Genomic DNA, 18,684 nt, shown 5'->3' on the forward strand with positions numbered 1-18,684 from the left:
GGTCATTCCAATGCTGAATGGCGCGGGGTAACGCGGAAGAATTGAAAGAATGTCAACTATGTCGTTTGGCAGGTCATCCCAATGCTGAATGGCGCGGGGTAACGCGGAAGAATTGAAAGAATGTCAACTATGTCGTTTGGCAGGTCATTCCAATGCTGAATGGGGCGGGGTAACGCGGAAGAATTGAAAGAATGTCAACTATGTCGTTTGGCAGGTCATCCCAATGCTGAATGGCACGGGGTAACGCGGAAGAATTGAAAGAATGTCAACTATGTCGTTTGGCAGGTCATTCCAATGCTGAATGGCACGGGGTAACGCGGAAGAATTGAAAGAAGGTCAACTATGTCGTTTGGCAGGTCATCCCAATGCTGAATGGCGCGGGGTAACGCGGAAGAATTGAAAGAATGTCAACTATGTCGTTTGGCAGGTCATTCCAATGCTGAATGGCGCGGGGTAACGCGGAAGAATTGAAAGAATGTCAACAATGTGGTTTGGCAGGTCATTCCAATGCTGAATGGCACGGGGTAACGCGGAAGAATGGAAAGAATGTCAACTATGTCGTTTGGCAGGTCATTCCAATGCTGAATGGCGCGGGGTAACGCGGAAGAATTGAAAGAATGTCAACTATGTCGTTTGGCAGGTCATTCCAATGCTGAATGGCGCGGGGTAACGCGGAAGAATTGAAAGAAGGTCAACTATGTCGTTTGGCAGGTCATCCCAATGCTGAATGGCACGGGGTAACGCGGAAGAATTGAAAGAATGTCAACAATGTGGTTTGGCTGGTCATTCCAATGCTGAATGGCGCGGGGTAACGCGGAAGAATTGAAAGAATGTCAACTATGTCGTTTGGCAGGCCATCCCAATGCTGAATGGCGCGGGGTAACGCGGAAGAATTGAAAGAATGTCAACTATGTCGTTTGGCCGGTCATTCCAATGCTGAATGGCGCGGGGTAACGCGGAAGAATTGAAAGAATGTCAACTATGTCGTTTGGCAGGTCATCCCAATGCTGAATGGCACGGGGTAACGCGGAAGAATTGAAAGAATGTCAACTATGTCGTTTGGCAGGTCATTCCAATGCTGAATGGCGCGGGGTAACGCGGAAGAATTGAAAGAATGTCAACTATGTCGTTTGGCAGGTCATTCCAATGCTGAATGGTGCGGGGTAACGAGGAAGAATTGAAAGAATGTCAACTATGTCGCTTGGCAGGTCATCCCAATGCTGAATGGCGCGGGGTAACGCGGAAGAATTGAAGGAATGTCAACTATGTCGTTTGGCAGGTCATTCCAATGCTGGATGGCGCGGGGTAATGCGGAAGAATTGAAAGAATGTCAACTATGTCGTTTGGCAGGTCATTCCAATGCTGAATGGCGCGGGGTAACGCGGAAGAATTGAAAGAATGTCAACTATGTCGTTTGGCAGGTCATTCCAATGCTGAATGGCACGGGGTAACGCGGAAGAATTGAAAGAATGTGAACTATGTCGTTTGGCAGGTCATTCCAATGCTGAATGGCACGGGGTAACGCGGAAGAATTGAAAGAATGTGAACTACGTCGTTTGGCAGGTCATTCCAATGCTTAATGGCACGGGGTAACGCGGAAGAATGGAAAGAATGTCAACTATGTCGCTTGGCAGGTCATTCCAATGCTGAATGGCACGGGGTAACGCGGAAGAATTGAAAGAATGTCAACTATGTCGTTTGGCAGGCCATCCCAATGCTGAATGGCACGGGGTAACGCGGAAGAATTGAAAGAATGTCAACTATGTCGTTTTGCAGGTCATTCCAATGCTGAATGGCACGGGGTAACGCGGAAGAATTGAAAGAATGTCAACTATGTCGTTTGGCAGGTAATTCCAATGCTGAATGGCACGGGGTAACGCGGAAGAATTGAAAGAATGTGAACTACGTCGTTTGGCAGGCCATCCCAATGCTGAATGGCACGGGGTAACGCGGAAGAATTGAAAGAATGTCAACTATGTCGTTTGGCAGGTCATTCCAATGCTGAGTGGCACGGGGTAACGCGGAAGAATTGAAAGAATGTCAACTACGTCGTTTGGCAGGCCATCCCAATGCTGAATGGCACGGGGTAACGCGGAAGAATTGAAAGAATGTCAACTATGTCGTTTGGCAGGTCATTCCAATGCTGAATGGCACGGGGTAACGCGGAAGAATTGAAAGAATGTCAACTATGTCGTTTGGCAGGTCATTCCAATGCTGAATGGCACGGGGTGACGCGGAAGAATTGAAAGAATGTCAACAATGTGGTTTGGCAGGTCATTCCAATGCTGAATGGCACGGGGTAACGCGGAAGAATGGAAAGAATGTCAACTATGTCGTTTGGCAGGTCATTCCTATGCTGAATGGCGCGGGGTAACGCGGAAGAATGGAAAGAATGTCAACTATGTCGTTTGGCAGGTCATTCCAATGCTGAATGGCGCGGGGTAACGCGGAAGAATTGAAAGAATGTCAACTATGTCGTTTGGCAGGTCATCCCAATGCTGAATGGCGCGGGGTAACGCGGAAGAATTGAAAGAATGTCAACTATGTCGTTTGGCAGGTCATTCCAATGCTGAATGGGGCGGGGTAACGCGGAAGAATTGAAAGAATGTCAACTATGTCGTTTGGCAGGTCATCGCAATGCTGAATGGCACGGGGTAACGCGGAAGAATTGAAAGAATGTCAACTATGTCGTTTGGCAGGTCATTCCAATGCTGAATGGCACGGGGTAACGCGGAAGAATTGAAAGAAGGTCAACTATGTCGTTTGGCAGGTCATCCCAATGCTGAATGGCGCGGGGTAACGCGGAAGAATTGAAAGAATGTCAACTATGTCGTTTGGCAGGTCATTCCAATGCTGAATGGCGCGGGGTAACGCGGAAGAATTGAAAGAATGTCAACAATGTGGTTTGGCAGGTCATTCTAATGCTGAATGGCACGGGGTAACGCGGAAGAATGGAAAGAATGTCAACTATGTCGTTTGGCAGGTCATTCCAATGCTGAACGGCGCGGGGTAATGCGGAAGAATTGAAAGAATGTCAACTATGTCGTTTGGCAGGTCATCCCAATGCTGAATGGCGCGGGGTAACGCGGAAGAATTGAAATAATGTCAACTATGTCGTTTGGCAGGTCATCCCAATGCTGAATGGCACGGGGTAACGCGGAAGAATTGAAAGAATGTCAACTATGTCGTTTGGCAGGTCATCCCAATGCTGAATGGCGCGGGGTAACGCGGAAGAATTGAAAGAATGTCAACTATGTCGTTTGGCAGGTCATTCCAATGATGAATGGCGCGGGGTAACGCGGAAGAATTGAAAGAAGGTCAACTATGTCGTTTGGCAGGTCATCCCAATGCTGAATGGCACGGGGTAACGCGGAAGAATTGAAAGAATGTCAACTTTGTCGTTTGGCAGGTCATTCCAATGCTGAATGGCGCGGGGAAACGCGGAAGAATTGAAAGAATGTCAACTATGTCGTTTGGCTGGTCATTCCAATGCTGAATGGCGCGGGGTAACGCGGAAGAATTGAAAGAATGTCAACTATGTCGTTTGGCTGGTCATTCCAATGCTGAATGGCGCGGGGTAACGCGGAAGAATTGAAAGAATGTCAACTATGTCGTTTGGCAGGCCATCCCAATGCTGAATGGTGCGGGGTAACGCGGAAGAATTGAAAGAATGTCAGCTATGCCGTTTGGCAGGTCATTCCAATGCGGAATGGCGCGGGGTAACGCGGATGAATTGAAAGAATGTCAACTATGTCATTTGGCAGGTCATCCCAATGCTGAATGGCACGGGGTGACGCGGAAGAATTGAAAGAATGTCAACTATGTCGTTTGGCAGGTCATTCCAATGCTGAATGGCGCGGGGTAACGCGGAAGAATTGAAAGAATGTCAACTATGTGGTTTGGCAGGTCATTCCAATGCTGAATGGCGCGGGGTAACGCGGAAGAATTGAAAGAATGTCAACTATGTGGTTTGGCAGGTCATTCCAATGCTGAATGGCGCGGGGTAATGCGGAAGAATTGAAAGAATATCAACTACGTCGTTTGGCAGGTCATTCCAATGCTGAATGGCGCGGGGTAACGCGGAAGAATTGAAAGAATGTCAACTATGTCGTTTGGCAGGTCATTCCAATGCTGAATGGCGCGGGGTAACGAGGAAGAATTGAAAGAATGTCAACTATGTCGCTTGGCAGGTCATCCCAATGCTGAATGGCGCGGGGTAACGCGGAAGAATTGAAGGAATGTCAACTATGTCGTTTGGCAGGTCATTCCAATGCTGGATGGCGCGGGGTAATGCGGAAGAATTGAAAGAATGTCAACTATGTCGTTTGGCAGGTCATTCCAATGCTGAATGGCGCGGGGTAACGCGGAAGAATTGAAAGAATGTCAACTATGTCGTTTGGCAGGTCATTCCAATGTTGAATGGCACGGGGTAACGCGGAAGAATTGAAAGAATGTCAACTATGTCGTTTGGCAGGTCATTCCAATGCTGAATGGCACGGGGTAACGCGGAAGAATTGAAAGAATGTGAACTACGTCGTTTGGCAGGTCATTCCAATGCTGAATGGCACGGGGTAACGCGGAAGAATGGAAAGAATGTCAACTATGTCGCTTGGCAGGTCATTCCAATGCTGAATGGCACGGGGTAACGCGGAAGAATTGAAAGAATGTCAACTATGTCGTTTGGCAGGCCATCCCAATGCTGAATGGCACGGGGTAACGCGGAAGAATTGAAAGAATGTGAACTATGTCGTTTTGCAGGTCATTCCAATGCTGAATGGCACGGGGTAATGCGGAAGAATTGAAAGAATGTCAACTATGTCGTTTGGCAGGTAATTCCAATGCTGAATGGCACGGGGTAACGCGGAAGAATTGAAAGAATGTGAACTACGTCGTTTGGCAGGCCATCCCAATGCTGAATGGCACGGGGTAACGCGGAAGAATTGAAAGAATGTCAACTATGTCGTTTGGCAGGTCATTCCAATGCTGAGTGGCACGGGGTAACGCGGAAGAATTGAAAGAATGTCAACTACGTCGTTTGGCAGGCCATCCCAATGCTGAATGGCACGGGGTAACGCGGAAGAATTGAAAGAATGTCAACTATGTCGTTTGGCAGGTCATTCCAATGCTGAATGGCACGGGGTAACGCGGAAGAATTGAAAGAATGTCAACTATGTCGTTTGGCAGGTCATTCCAATGCTGAATGGCACGGGGTAACGCGGAAGAATTGAAAGAATGTCAACAATGTGGTTTGGCAGGTCATTCCAATGCTGAATGGCACGGGGTAACGCGGAAGAATGGAAAGAATGTCAACTATGTCGTTTGGCAGGTCATTCCTATGCTGAATGGCGCGGGGTAACGCGGAAGAATGGAAAGAATGTCAACTATGTCGTTTGGCAGGTCATTCCAATGCTGAATGGCGCGGGGTAACGCGTAAGAATTGAAAGAATGTCAACTATGTCGTTTGGCAGGTCATCCCAATGCTGAATGGCGCGGGGTAACGCGGAAGAATTGAAAGAATGTCAACTATGTCGTTTGGCAGGTCATTCCAATGCTGAATGGGGCGGGGTAACGCGGAAGAATTGAAAGAATGTCAACTATGTCGTTTGGCAGGTCATCCCAATGCTGAATGGCACGGGGTAACGCGGAAGAATTGAAAGAATGTCAACTATGTCGTTTGGCAGGTCATTCCAATGCTGAATGGCACGGGGTAACGCGGAAGAATTGAAAGAAGGTCAACTATGTCGTTTGGCAGGTCATCCCAATGCTGAATGGCGCGGGGTAACGCGGAAGAATTGAAAGAATGTCAACTATGTCGTTTGGCAGGTCATTCCAATGCTGAATGGCGCGGGGTAACGCGGAAGAATTGAAAGAATGTCAACAATGTGGTTTGGCAGGTCATTCCAATGCTGGATGGCGCGGGGTAATGCGGAAGAATTGAAAGAATGTCAACTATGTCGTTTGGCAGGTCATTCCAATGCTGAATGGCGCGGGGTAACGCGGAAGAATTGAAAGAAGGTCAACTATGTCGTTTGGCAGGTCATCCCAATGCTGAATGGCACGGGGTAACGCGGAAGAATTGAAAGAATGTCAACAATGTGGTTTGGCTGGTCATTCCAATGCTGAATGGCGCGGGGTAACGCGGAAGAATTGAAAGAATGTCAACTATGTCGTTTGGCAGGCCATCCCAATGCTGAATGGCGCGGGGTAACGCGGAAGAATTGAAAGAATGTCAACTATGTCGTTTGGCCGGTCATTCCAATGCTGAATGGCGCGGGGTAACGCGGAAGAATTGAAAGAATGTCAACTATGTCGTTTGGCAGGTCATCCCAATGCTGAATGGCACGGGGTAACGCGGAAGAATTGAAAGAATGTCAACTATGTCGTTTGGCAGGTCATTCCAATGCTGAATGGCGCGGGGTAACGCGGAAGAATTGAAAGAATGTCAACTATGTCGTTTGGCAGGTCATTCCAATGCTGAATGGTGCGGGGTAACGAGGAAGAATTGAAAGAATGTCAACTATGTCGCTTGGCAGGTCATCCCAATGCTGAATGGCGCGGGGTAACGCGGAAGAATTGAAGGAATGTCAACTATGTCGTTTGGCAGGTCATTCCAATGCTGGATGGCGCGGGGTAATGCGGAAGAATTGAAAGAATGTCAACTATGTCGTTTGGCAGGTCATTCCAATGCTGAATGGCGCGGGGTAACGCGGAAGAATTGAAAGAATGTCAACTATGTCGTTTGGCAGGTCATTCCAATGCTGAATGGCACGGGGTAACGCGGAAGAATTGAAAGAATGTGAACTATGTCGTTTGGCAGGTCATTCCAATGCTGAATGGCACGGGGTAACGCGGAAGAATTGAAAGAATGTGAACTACGTCGTTTGGCAGGTCATTCCAATGCTTAATGGCACGGGGTAACGCGGAAGAATGGAAAGAATGTCAACTATGTCGCTTGGCAGGTCATTCCAATGCTGAATGGCACGGGGTAACGCGGAAGAATTGAAAGAATGTCAACTATGTCGTTTGGCAGGCCATCCCAATGCTGAATGGCACGGGGTAACGCGGAAGAATTGAAAGAATGTCAACTATGTCGTTTTGCAGGTCATTCCAATGCTGAATGGCACGGGGTAACGCGGAAGAATTGAAAGAATGTCAACTATGTCGTTTGGCAGGTAATTCCAATGCTGAATGGCACGGGGTAACGCGGAAGAATTGAAAGAATGTGAACTACGTCGTTTGGCAGGCCATCCCAATGCTGAATGGCACGGGGTAACGCGGAAGAATTGAAAGAATGTCAACTATGTCGTTTGGCAGGTCATTCCAATGCTGAGTGGCACGGGGTAACGCGGAAGAATTGAAAGAATGTCAACTACGTCGTTTGGCAGGCCATCCCAATGCTGAATGGCACGGGGTAACGCGGAAGAATTGAAAGAATGTCAACTATGTCGTTTGGCAGGTCATTCCAATGCTGAATGGCACGGGGTAACGCGGAAGAATTGAAAGAATGTCAACTATGTCGTTTGGCAGGTCATTCCAATGCTGAATGGCACGGGGTGACGCGGAAGAATTGAAAGAATGTCAACAATGTGGTTTGGCAGGTCATTCCAATGCTGAATGGCACGGGGTAACGCGGAAGAATGGAAAGAATGTCAACTATGTCGTTTGGCAGGTCATTCCTATGCTGAATGGCGCGGGGTAACGCGGAAGAATGGAAAGAATGTCAACTATGTCGTTTGGCAGGTCATTCCAATGCTGAATGGCGCGGGGTAACGCGGAAGAATTGAAAGAATGTCAACTATGTCGTTTGGCAGGTCATCCCAATGCTGAATGGCGCGGGGTAACGCGGAAGAATTGAAAGAATGTCAACTATGTCGTTTGGCAGGTCATTCCAATGCTGAATGGGGCGGGGTAACGCGGAAGAATTGAAAGAATGTCAACTATGTCGTTTGGCAGGTCATCGCAATGCTGAATGGCACGGGGTAACGCGGAAGAATTGAAAGAATGTCAACTATGTCGTTTGGCAGGTCATTCCAATGCTGAATGGCACGGGGTAACGCGGAAGAATTGAAAGAAGGTCAACTATGTCGTTTGGCAGGTCATCCCAATGCTGAATGGCGCGGGGTAACGCGGAAGAATTGAAAGAATGTCAACTATGTCGTTTGGCAGGTCATTCCAATGCTGAATGGCGCGGGGTAACGCGGAAGAATTGAAAGAATGTCAACAATGTGGTTTGGCAGGTCATTCTAATGCTGAATGGCACGGGGTAACGCGGAAGAATGGAAAGAATGTCAACTATGTCGTTTGGCAGGTCATTCCAATGCTGAACGGCGCGGGGTAATGCGGAAGAATTGAAAGAATGTCAACTATGTCGTTTGGCAGGTCATCCCAATGCTGAATGGCGCGGGGTAACGCGGAAGAATTGAAATAATGTCAACTATGTCGTTTGGCAGGTCATCCCAATGCTGAATGGCACGGGGTAACGCGGAAGAATTGAAAGAATGTCAACTATGTCGTTTGGCAGGTCATCCCAATGCTGAATGGCGCGGGGTAACGCGGAAGAATTGAAAGAATGTCAACTATGTCGTTTGGCAGGTCATTCCAATGATGAATGGCGCGGGGTAACGCGGAAGAATTGAAAGAAGGTCAACTATGTCGTTTGGCAGGTCATCCCAATGCTGAATGGCACGGGGTAACGCGGAAGAATTGAAAGAATGTCAACTTTGTCGTTTGGCAGGTCATTCCAATGCTGAATGGCGCGGGGAAACGCGGAAGAATTGAAAGAATGTCAACTATGTCGTTTGGCTGGTCATTCCAATGCTGAATGGCGCGGGGTAACGCGGAAGAATTGAAAGAATGTCAACTATGTCGTTTGGCTGGTCATTCCAATGCTGAATGGCGCGGGGTAACGCGGAAGAATTGAAAGAATGTCAACTATGTCGTTTGGCAGGCCATCCCAATGCTGAATGGTGCGGGGTAACGCGGAAGAATTGAAAGAATGTCAGCTATGCCGTTTGGCAGGTCATTCCAATGCGGAATGGCGCGGGGTAACGCGGATGAATTGAAAGAATGTCAACTATGTCATTTGGCAGGTCATCCCAATGCTGAATGGCACGGGGTGACGCGGAAGAATTGAAAGAATGTCAACTATGTCGTTTGGCAGGTCATTCCAATGCTGAATGGCGCGGGGTAACGCGGAAGAATTGAAAGAATGTCAACTATGTGGTTTGGCAGGTCATTCCAATGCTGAATGGCGCGGGGTAACGCGGAAGAATTGAAAGAATGTCAACTATGTGGTTTGGCAGGTCATTCCAATGCTGAATGGCGCGGGGTAATGCGGAAGAATTGAAAGAATATCAACTACGTCGTTTGGCAGGTCATTCCAATGCTGAATGGCGCGGGGTAACGCGGAAGAATTGAAAGAATGTCAACTATGTCGTTTGGCAGGTCATTCCAATGCTGAATGGCGCGGGGTAACGAGGAAGAATTGAAAGAATGTCAACTATGTCGCTTGGCAGGTCATCCCAATGCTGAATGGCGCGGGGTAACGCGGAAGAATTGAAGGAATGTCAACTATGTCGTTTGGCAGGTCATTCCAATGCTGGATGGCGCGGGGTAATGCGGAAGAATTGAAAGAATGTCAACTATGTCGTTTGGCAGGTCATTCCAATGCTGAATGGCGCGGGGTAACGCGGAAGAATTGAAAGAATGTCAACTATGTCGTTTGGCAGGTCATTCCAATGTTGAATGGCACGGGGTAACGCGGAAGAATTGAAAGAATGTCAACTATGTCGTTTGGCAGGTCATTCCAATGCTGAATGGCACGGGGTAACGCGGAAGAATTGAAAGAATGTGAACTACGTCGTTTGGCAGGTCATTCCAATGCTGAATGGCACGGGGTAACGCGGAAGAATGGAAAGAATGTCAACTATGTCGCTTGGCAGGTCATTCCAATGCTGAATGGCACGGGGTAACGCGGAAGAATTGAAAGAATGTCAACTATGTCGTTTGGCAGGCCATCCCAATGCTGAATGGCACGGGGTAACGCGGAAGAATTGAAAGAATGTGAACTATGTCGTTTTGCAGGTCATTCCAATGCTGAATGGCACGGGGTAATGCGGAAGAATTGAAAGAATGTCAACTATGTCGTTTGGCAGGTAATTCCAATGCTGAATGGCACGGGGTAACGCGGAAGAATTGAAAGAATGTGAACTACGTCGTTTGGCAGGCCATCCCAATGCTGAATGGCACGGGGTAACGCGGAAGAATTGAAAGAATGTCAACTATGTCGTTTGGCAGGTCATTCCAATGCTGAGTGGCACGGGGTAACGCGGAAGAATTGAAAGAATGTCAACTACGTCGTTTGGCAGGCCATCCCAATGCTGAATGGCACGGGGTAACGCGGAAGAATTGAAAGAATGTCAACTATGTCGTTTGGCAGGTCATTCCAATGCTGAATGGCACGGGGTAACGCGGAAGAATTGAAAGAATGTCAACTATGTCGTTTGGCAGGTCATTCCAATGCTGAATGGCACGGGGTAACGCGGAAGAATTGAAAGAATGTCAACAATGTGGTTTGGCAGGTCATTCCAATGCTGAATGGCACGGGGTAACGCGGAAGAATGGAAAGAATGTCAACTATGTCGTTTGGCAGGTCATTCCTATGCTGAATGGCGCGGGGTAACGCGGAAGAATGGAAAGAATGTCAACTATGTCGTTTGGCAGGTCATTCCAATGCTGAATGGCGCGGGGTAACGCGTAAGAATTGAAAGAATGTCAACTATGTCGTTTGGCAGGTCATCCCAATGCTGAATGGCGCGGGGTAACGCGGAAGAATTGAAAGAATGTCAACTATGTCGTTTGGCAGGTCATTCCAATGCTGAATGGGGCGGGGTAACGCGGAAGAATTGAAAGAATGTCAACTATGTCGTTTGGCAGGTCATCCCAATGCTGAATGGCACGGGGTAACGCGGAAGAATTGAAAGAATGTCAACTATGTCGTTTGGCAGGTCATTCCAATGCTGAATGGCACGGGGTAACGCGGAAGAATTGAAAGAAGGTCAACTATGTCGTTTGGCAGGTCATCCCAATGCTGAATGGCGCGGGGTAACGCGGAAGAATTGAAAGAATGTCAACTATGTCGTTTGGCAGGTCATTCCAATGCTGAATGGCGCGGGGTAACGCGGAAGAATTGAAAGAATGTCAACAATGTGGTTTGGCAGGTCATTCCAATGCTGAATGGCACGGGGTAACGCGGAAGAATGGAAAGAATGTCAACTATGTCGTTTGGCAGGTCATTCCAATGCTGAACGGCGCGGGGTAATGCGGAAGAATTGAAAGAATGTCAACTATGTCGTTTGGCAGGTCATCCCAATGCTGAATGGCGCGGGGTAACGCGGAAGAATTGAAATAATGTCAACTATGTCGTTTGGCAGGTCATCCCAATGCTGAATGGCACGGGGTAACGCGGAAGAATTGAAAGAATGTCAACTATGTCGTTTGGCAGGTCATCCCAATGCTGAATGGCGCGGGGTAACGCGGAAGAATTGAAAGAATGTCAACTATGTCGTTTGGCAGGTCATTCCAATGATGAATGGCGCGGGGTAACGCGGAAGAATTGAAAGAAGGTCAACTATGTCGTTTGGCAGGTCATCCCAATGCTGAATGGCACGGGGTAACGCGGAAGAATTGAAAGAATGTCAACTTTGTCGTTTGGCAGGTCATTCCAATGCTGAATGGCGCGGGGAAACGCGGAAGAATTGAAAGAATGTCAACTATGTCGTTTGGCTGGTCATTCCAATGCTGAATGGCGCGGGGTAACGCGGAAGAATTGAAAGAATGTCAACTATGTCGTTTGGCTGGTCATTCCAATGCTGAATGGCGCGGGGTAACGCGGAAGAATTGAAAGAATGTCAACTATGTCGTTTGGCAGGCCATCCCAATGCTGAATGGTGCGGGGTAACGCGGAAGAATTGAAAGAATGTCAGCTATGCCGTTTGGCAGGTCATTCCAATGCGGAATGGCGCGGGGTAACGCGGAAGAATTGAAAGAATGTCAACTATGTCGTTTGGCAGGTCATCCCAATGCTGAATGGCACGGGGTGACGCGGAAGAATTGAAAGAATGTCAACTATGTCGTTTGGCAGGTCATTCCAATGCTGAATGGCGCGGGGTAACGCGGAAGAATTGAAAGAATGTCAACTATGTGGTTTGGCAGGTCATTCCAATGCTGAATGGCGCGGGGTAACGCGGAAGAATTGAAAGAATGTCAACTATGTGGTTTGGCAGGTCATTCCAATGCTGAATGGCGCGGGGTAATGCGGAAGAATTGAAAGAATATCAACTACGTCGTTTGGCAGGTCATTCCAATGCTGAATGGCGCGGGGTAACGCGGAAGAATTGAAAGAATGTCAACTATGTCGTTTGGCAGGTCATTCCAATGCTGAATGGCGCGGGGTAACGAGGAAGAATTGAAAGAATGTCAACTATGTCGCTTGGCAGGTCATCCCAATGCTGAATGGCGCGGGGTAACGCGGAAGAATTGAAGGAATGTCAACTATGTCGTTTGGCAGGTCATTCCAATGCTGGATGGCGCGGGGTAATGCGGAAGAATTGAAAGAATGTCAACTATGTCGTTTGGCAGGTCATTCCAATGCTGAATGGCGCGGGGTAACGCGGAAGAATTGAAAGAATGTCAACTATGTCGTTTGGCAGGTCATTCCAATGTTGAATGGCACGGGGTAACGCGGAAGAATTGAAAGAATGTCAACTATGTCGTTTGGCAGGTCATTCCAATGCTGAATGGCACGGGGTAACGCGGAAGAATTGAAAGAATGTGAACTACGTCGTTTGGCAGGTCATTCCAATGCTGAATGGCACGGGGTAACGCGGAAGAATGGAAAGAATGTCAACTATGTCGCTTGGCAGGTCATTCCAATGCTGAATGGCACGGGGTAACGCGGAAGAATTGAAAGAATGTCAACTATGTCGTTTGGCAGGCCATCCCAATGCTGAATGGCACGGGGTAACGCGGAAGAATTGAAAGAATGTCAACTATGTCGTTTTGCAGGTCATTCCAATGCTGAATGGCACGGGGTAATGCGGAAGAATTGAAAGAATGTCAACTATGTCGTTTGGCAGGTAATTCCAATGCTGAATGGCACGGGGTAACGCGGAAGAATTGAAAGAATGTGAACTACGTCGTTTGGCAGGCCATCCCAATGCTGAATGGCACGGGGTAACGCGGAAGAATTGAAAGAATGTCAACTATGTCGTTTGGCAGGTCATTCCAATGCTGAGTGGCACGGGGTAACGCGGAAGAATTGAAAGAATGTCAACTACGTCGTTTGGCAGGCCATCCCAATGCTGAATGGCACGGGGTAACGCGGAAGAATTGAAAGAATGTCAACTATGTCGTTTGGCAGGTCATTCCAATGCTGAATGGCACGGGGTAACGCGGAAGAATTGAAAGAATGTCAACTATGTCGTTTGGCAGGTCATTCCAATGCTGAATGGCACGGGGTAACGCGGAAGAATTGAAAGAATGTCAACAATGTGGTTTGGCAGGTCATTCCAATGCTGAATGGCACGGGGTAACGCGGAAGAATGGAAAGAATGTCAACTATGTCGTTTGGCAGGTCATTCCTATGCTGAATGGCGCGGGGTAACGCGGAAGAATGGAAAGAATGTCAACTATGTCGTTTGGCAGGTCATTCCAATGCTGAATGGCGCGGGGTAACGCGGAAGAATTGAAAGAATGTCAACTATGTCGTTTGGCAGGTCATCCCAATGCTGAATGGCGCGGGGTAACGCGGAAGAATTGAAAGAATGTCAACTATGTCGTTTGGCAGGTCATTCCAATGCTGAATGGGGCGGGGTAACGCGGAAGAATTGAAAGAATGTCAACTATGTCGTTTGGCAGGTCATCCCAATGCTGAATGGCACGGGGTAACGCGGAAGAATTGAAAGAATGTCAACTATGTCGTTTGGCAGGTCATTCCAATGCTGAATGGCACGGGGTAACGCGGAAGAATTGAAAGAAGGTCAACTATGTCGTTTGGCAGGTCATCCCAATGCTGAATGGCGCGGGGTAACGCGGAAGAATTGAAAGAATGTCAACTATATCGTTTGGCAGGTCATTCCAATGCTGAATGGCGCGGGGTAACGCGGAAGAATTGAAAGAATGTCAACAATGTGGTTTGGCAGGTCATTCCAATGCTGAATGGCACGGGGTAACGCGGAAGAATGGAAAGAATGTCAACTATGTCGTTTGGCAGGTCATTCCAATGCTGAATGGCGCGGGGTAACGCGGAAGAATTGAAAGAATGTCAACTATGTCGTTTGGCAGGTCATTCCAATGCTGAATGGCGCGGGGTAACGCGGAAGAATTGAAAGAAGGTCAACTATGTCGTTTGGCAGGTCATCCCAATGCTGAATGGCACGGGGTAACGCGGAAGAATTGAAAGAATGTCAACAATGTGGTTTGGCTGGTCATTCCAATGCTGAATGGCGCGGGGTAACGCGGAAGAATTGAAAGAATGTCAACTATGTCGTTTGGCAGGCCATCCCAATGCTGAATGGCGCGGGGTAACGCGGAAGAATTGAAAGAATGTCAACTATGTCGTTTGGCCGGTCATTCCAATGCTGAATGGCGCGGGGTAACGCGGAAGAATTGAAAGAATGTCAACTATGTCGTTTGGCAGGTCATCCCAATGCTGAATGGCACGGGGTAACGCGGAAGAATTGAAAGAATGTCAACTATGTCGTTTGGCAGGTCATTCCAATGCTGAATGGCGCGGGGTAACGCGGAAGAATTGAAAGAATGTCAACTATGTCGTTTGGCAGGTCATTCCAATGCTGAATGGTGCGGGGTAACGAGGAAGAATTGAAAGAATGTCAACTATGTCGCTTGGCAGGTCATCCCAATGCTGAATGGCGCGGGGTAACGCGGAAGAATTGAAGGAATGTCAACTATGTCGTTTGGCAGGTCATTCCAATGCTGGATGGCGCGGGGTAATGCGGAAGAATTGAAAGAATGTCAACTATGTCGTTTGGCAGGTCATTCCAATGCTGAATGGCGCGGGGTAACGCGGAAGAATTGAAAGAATGTCAACTATGTCGTTTGGCAGGTCATTCCAATGCTGAATGGCACGGGGTAACGCGGAAGAATTGAAAGAATGTGAACTATGTCGTTTGGCAGGTCATTCCAATGCTGAATGGCACGGGGTAACGCGGAAGAATTGAAAGAATGTGAACTACGTCGTTTGGCAGGTCATTCCAATGCTTAATGGCACGGGGTAACGCGGAAGAATGGAAAGAATGTCAACTATGTCGCTTGGCAGGTCATTCCAATGCTGAATGGCACGGGGTAACGCGGAAGAATTGAAAGAATGTCAACTATGTCGTTTGGCAGGCCATCCCAATGCTGAATGGCACGGGGTAACGCGGAAGAATTGAAAGAATGTCAACTATGTCGTTTTGCAGGTCATTCCAATGCTGAATGGCACGGGGTAACGCGGAAGAATTGAAAGAATGTCAACTATGTCGTTTGGCAGGTAATTCCAATGCTGAATGGCACGGGGTAACGCGGAAGAATTGAAAGAATGTGAACTACGTCGTTTGGCAGGCCATCCCAATGCTGAATGGCACGGGGTAACGCGGAAGAATTGAAAGAATGTCAACTATGTCGTTTGGCAGGTCATTCCAATGCTGAGTGGCACGGGGTAACGCGGAAGAATTGAAAGAATGTCAACTACGTCGTTTGGCAGGCCATCCCAATGCTGAATGGCACGGGGTAACGCGGAAGAATTGAAAGAATGTCAACTATGTCGTTTGGCAGGTCATTCCAATGCTGAATGGCACGGGGTAACGCGGAAGAATTGAAAGAATGTCAACTATGTCGTTTGGCAGGTCATTCCAATGCTGAATGGCACGGGGTAACGCGGAAGAATTGAAAGAATGTCAACAATGTGGTTTGGCAGGTCATTCCAATGCTGAATGGCACGGGGTAACGCGGAAGAATGGAAAGAATGTCAACTATGTCGTTTGGCAGGTCATTCCTATGCTGAATGGCGCGGGGTAACGCGGAAGAATGGAAAGAATGTCAACTATGTCGTTTGGCAGGTCATTCCAATGCTGAATGGCGCGGGGTAACGCGGAAGAATTGAAAGAATGTCAACTATGTCGTTTGGCAGGTTATCCCAATGCTGAATGGCGCGGGGTAACGCGGAAGAATTGAAAGAATGTCAACTATGTCGTTTGGCAGGTCATTCCAATGCTGAATGGGGCGGGGTAACGCGGAAGAATTGAAAGAATGTCAACTATGTCGTTTGGCAGGTCATCCCAATGCTGAATGGCACGGGGTAACGCGGAAGAATTGAAAGAATGTCAACTATGTCGTTTGGCAGGTCATTCCAATGCTGAATGGCACGGGGTAACGCGGAAGAATTGAAAGAAGGTCAACTATGTCGTTTGGCAGGTCATCCCAATGCTGAATGGCGCGGGGTAACGCGGAAGAATTGAAAGAATGTCAACTATGTCGTTTGGCAGGTCATTCCAATGCTGAATGGCGCGGGGAACGCGGAAGAATTGAAAGAATGTCAACAATGTGGTTTGGCAGGTCATTCCAATGCTGAATGGCACGGGGTAACGCGGAAGAATGGAAAGAATGTCAACTATGTCGTTTGGCAGGTCATTCCAATGCTGAGTGGCACGGGGTAACGCGGAAGAATTGAAAGAATGTCAACTACGTCGTTTGGCAGGCCATCCCAATGCTGAATGGCACGGGGTAACGCGGAAGAATTGAAAGAATGTCAACTATGTCGTTTGGCAGGTCATTCCAATGCTGAATGGCACGGGGTAACGCGGAAGAATTGAAAGAATGTCAACTATGTCGTTTGGCAGGTCATTCCAATGCTGAATGGCACGGGGTAACGCGGAAGAATTGAAAGAATGTCAACAATGTGGTTTGGCAGGTCATTCCAATGCTGAATGGCGCGGGGTAACGTGGAAGAATTGAAAGAATGTCAACTATGTCGTTTGGCAGGTCATTCCAATGCTGAATGGCGCGGGGTAACGCGGAAGAATTGAAAGAATCTCAACTATGTCGTTTGGCAGGTCATTCCAATGCTGAATGGCACGGGGTAACGCGGAAGAATTGAAAGAATGTGAACTACGTCGTTTGGCAGGTCATTGCAATGCTGAATGGCACGGGGTAACGCGGAAGAATGGAAAGAATGTCAACTATGTCGTTTGGAAGGTCATTCCAATGCTGAATGGCGCGGGGTAACGCGGAAGGATTGAAAGAATGTGAATTACGTCGTTTGGCAGGCCATCCCAATGCTGAATGGCGCGGGGTAACGCGGAAGAATTGAAAGAATGTCAACTATGTTGTTTGGCAGGTCATTCCAATGCTGAATGGTGCGGGGTAACGCGGAAGGATTGAAAGAATGTCAACTAAGTCGTTTGGCAGGTCATCCGAATGCTGAATGGCACGGGGTAACGCGGAAGAATCGAAAGAATGTCAACTACGTCGTTTGGCAGGTCATCCCAATGCTGAATGGCGCGGGGTAACGCGGAAGAATTGAAAGAATGTCAACTATGTCGTTTGGCAGGTCATTCCAATGCTGAACGGCGCGGGGTAACGCGGAAGAATTGAAAGAATGTCAACTATGTCGTTTGGCAGGTCATCCCAATGCTGAATGGCGCGGGGTAACGCGGAAGAATTGAAAGAATGTCAACTATGTCGTTTGGCAGGTCATTCCAATGCTGAATGGCGCGGGGTAACGCGGAAGAATTGAAAGAATGTCAACTATGTCGTTTGGCTGGTCATTCCAATGCTGAATGGCGCGGGGTAACGCGGAAGAATTGAAAGTATGTCAACTATGTCGTTTGGCAGGTCATTCCAATGCTGAATGGCACGGGGTAACGCGGAAGAATTGAAAGAATGTCAACTATGTCGTTTGGCAGGTCATTCCAATGCTGAATGGCACGGGGTAACGCGGAAGAATTGAAAGAATGTGAACTACGTCGTTTGGCAGGTCATTGCAATGCTGAATGGCACGGGGTAACGCGGAAGAATTGAAAGAATGTCAACTATGTCGTTTGGCAGGCCATCCCAATGCTGAATGGCACGGGGTAACGCGGAAGAATTGAAAGAATGTCAACTATGTCGTTTTGCAGGTCATTCCAATGCTGAATGGCATGGGGTAACGCGGAAGAATTGAAAGAATGTCAACTATGTCGTTTGGCACGTAATTCCAATGCTGAATGGCAAGGGGTAACGCGGAAGAATTGAAAGAATGTGAACTACGTGGTTTGGCAGGCCATCCCAATGCTGAATGGCACGGGGTAACGCGGAAGAATTGAAAGAATGTCAACTATGTCGTTTGGCAGGTCATTCCAATGCTGAATGGCACGGGGTAACGCGGAAGAATTAAAAGAATGTCAACTACGTCGTTTGGCAGGCCATCCCAATGCTGAATGGCACGGGGTAACGCGGAAGAATTGAAAGAATGTCAACTATGTCGTTTGGCAGGTCATTCCAATGCTGAATGGCACGGGGTAACGCGGAAGAATTGAAAGAATGTCAACTATGTCGTTTGGCAGGTCATTCCAATGCTGAATGGCGCGGGGTAACGCGGAAGAATTGAAAGAATGTCAACTATGTCGTTTGGCAGGCCATCCCAAT

Source organism: Dermacentor albipictus, chromosome 5 (assembly GCF_038994185.2).
Source record: "Dermacentor albipictus isolate Rhodes 1998 colony chromosome 5, USDA_Dalb.pri_finalv2, whole genome shotgun sequence".
Classification (NCBI taxonomy): domain Eukaryota; kingdom Metazoa; phylum Arthropoda; class Arachnida; order Ixodida; family Ixodidae; genus Dermacentor; species Dermacentor albipictus.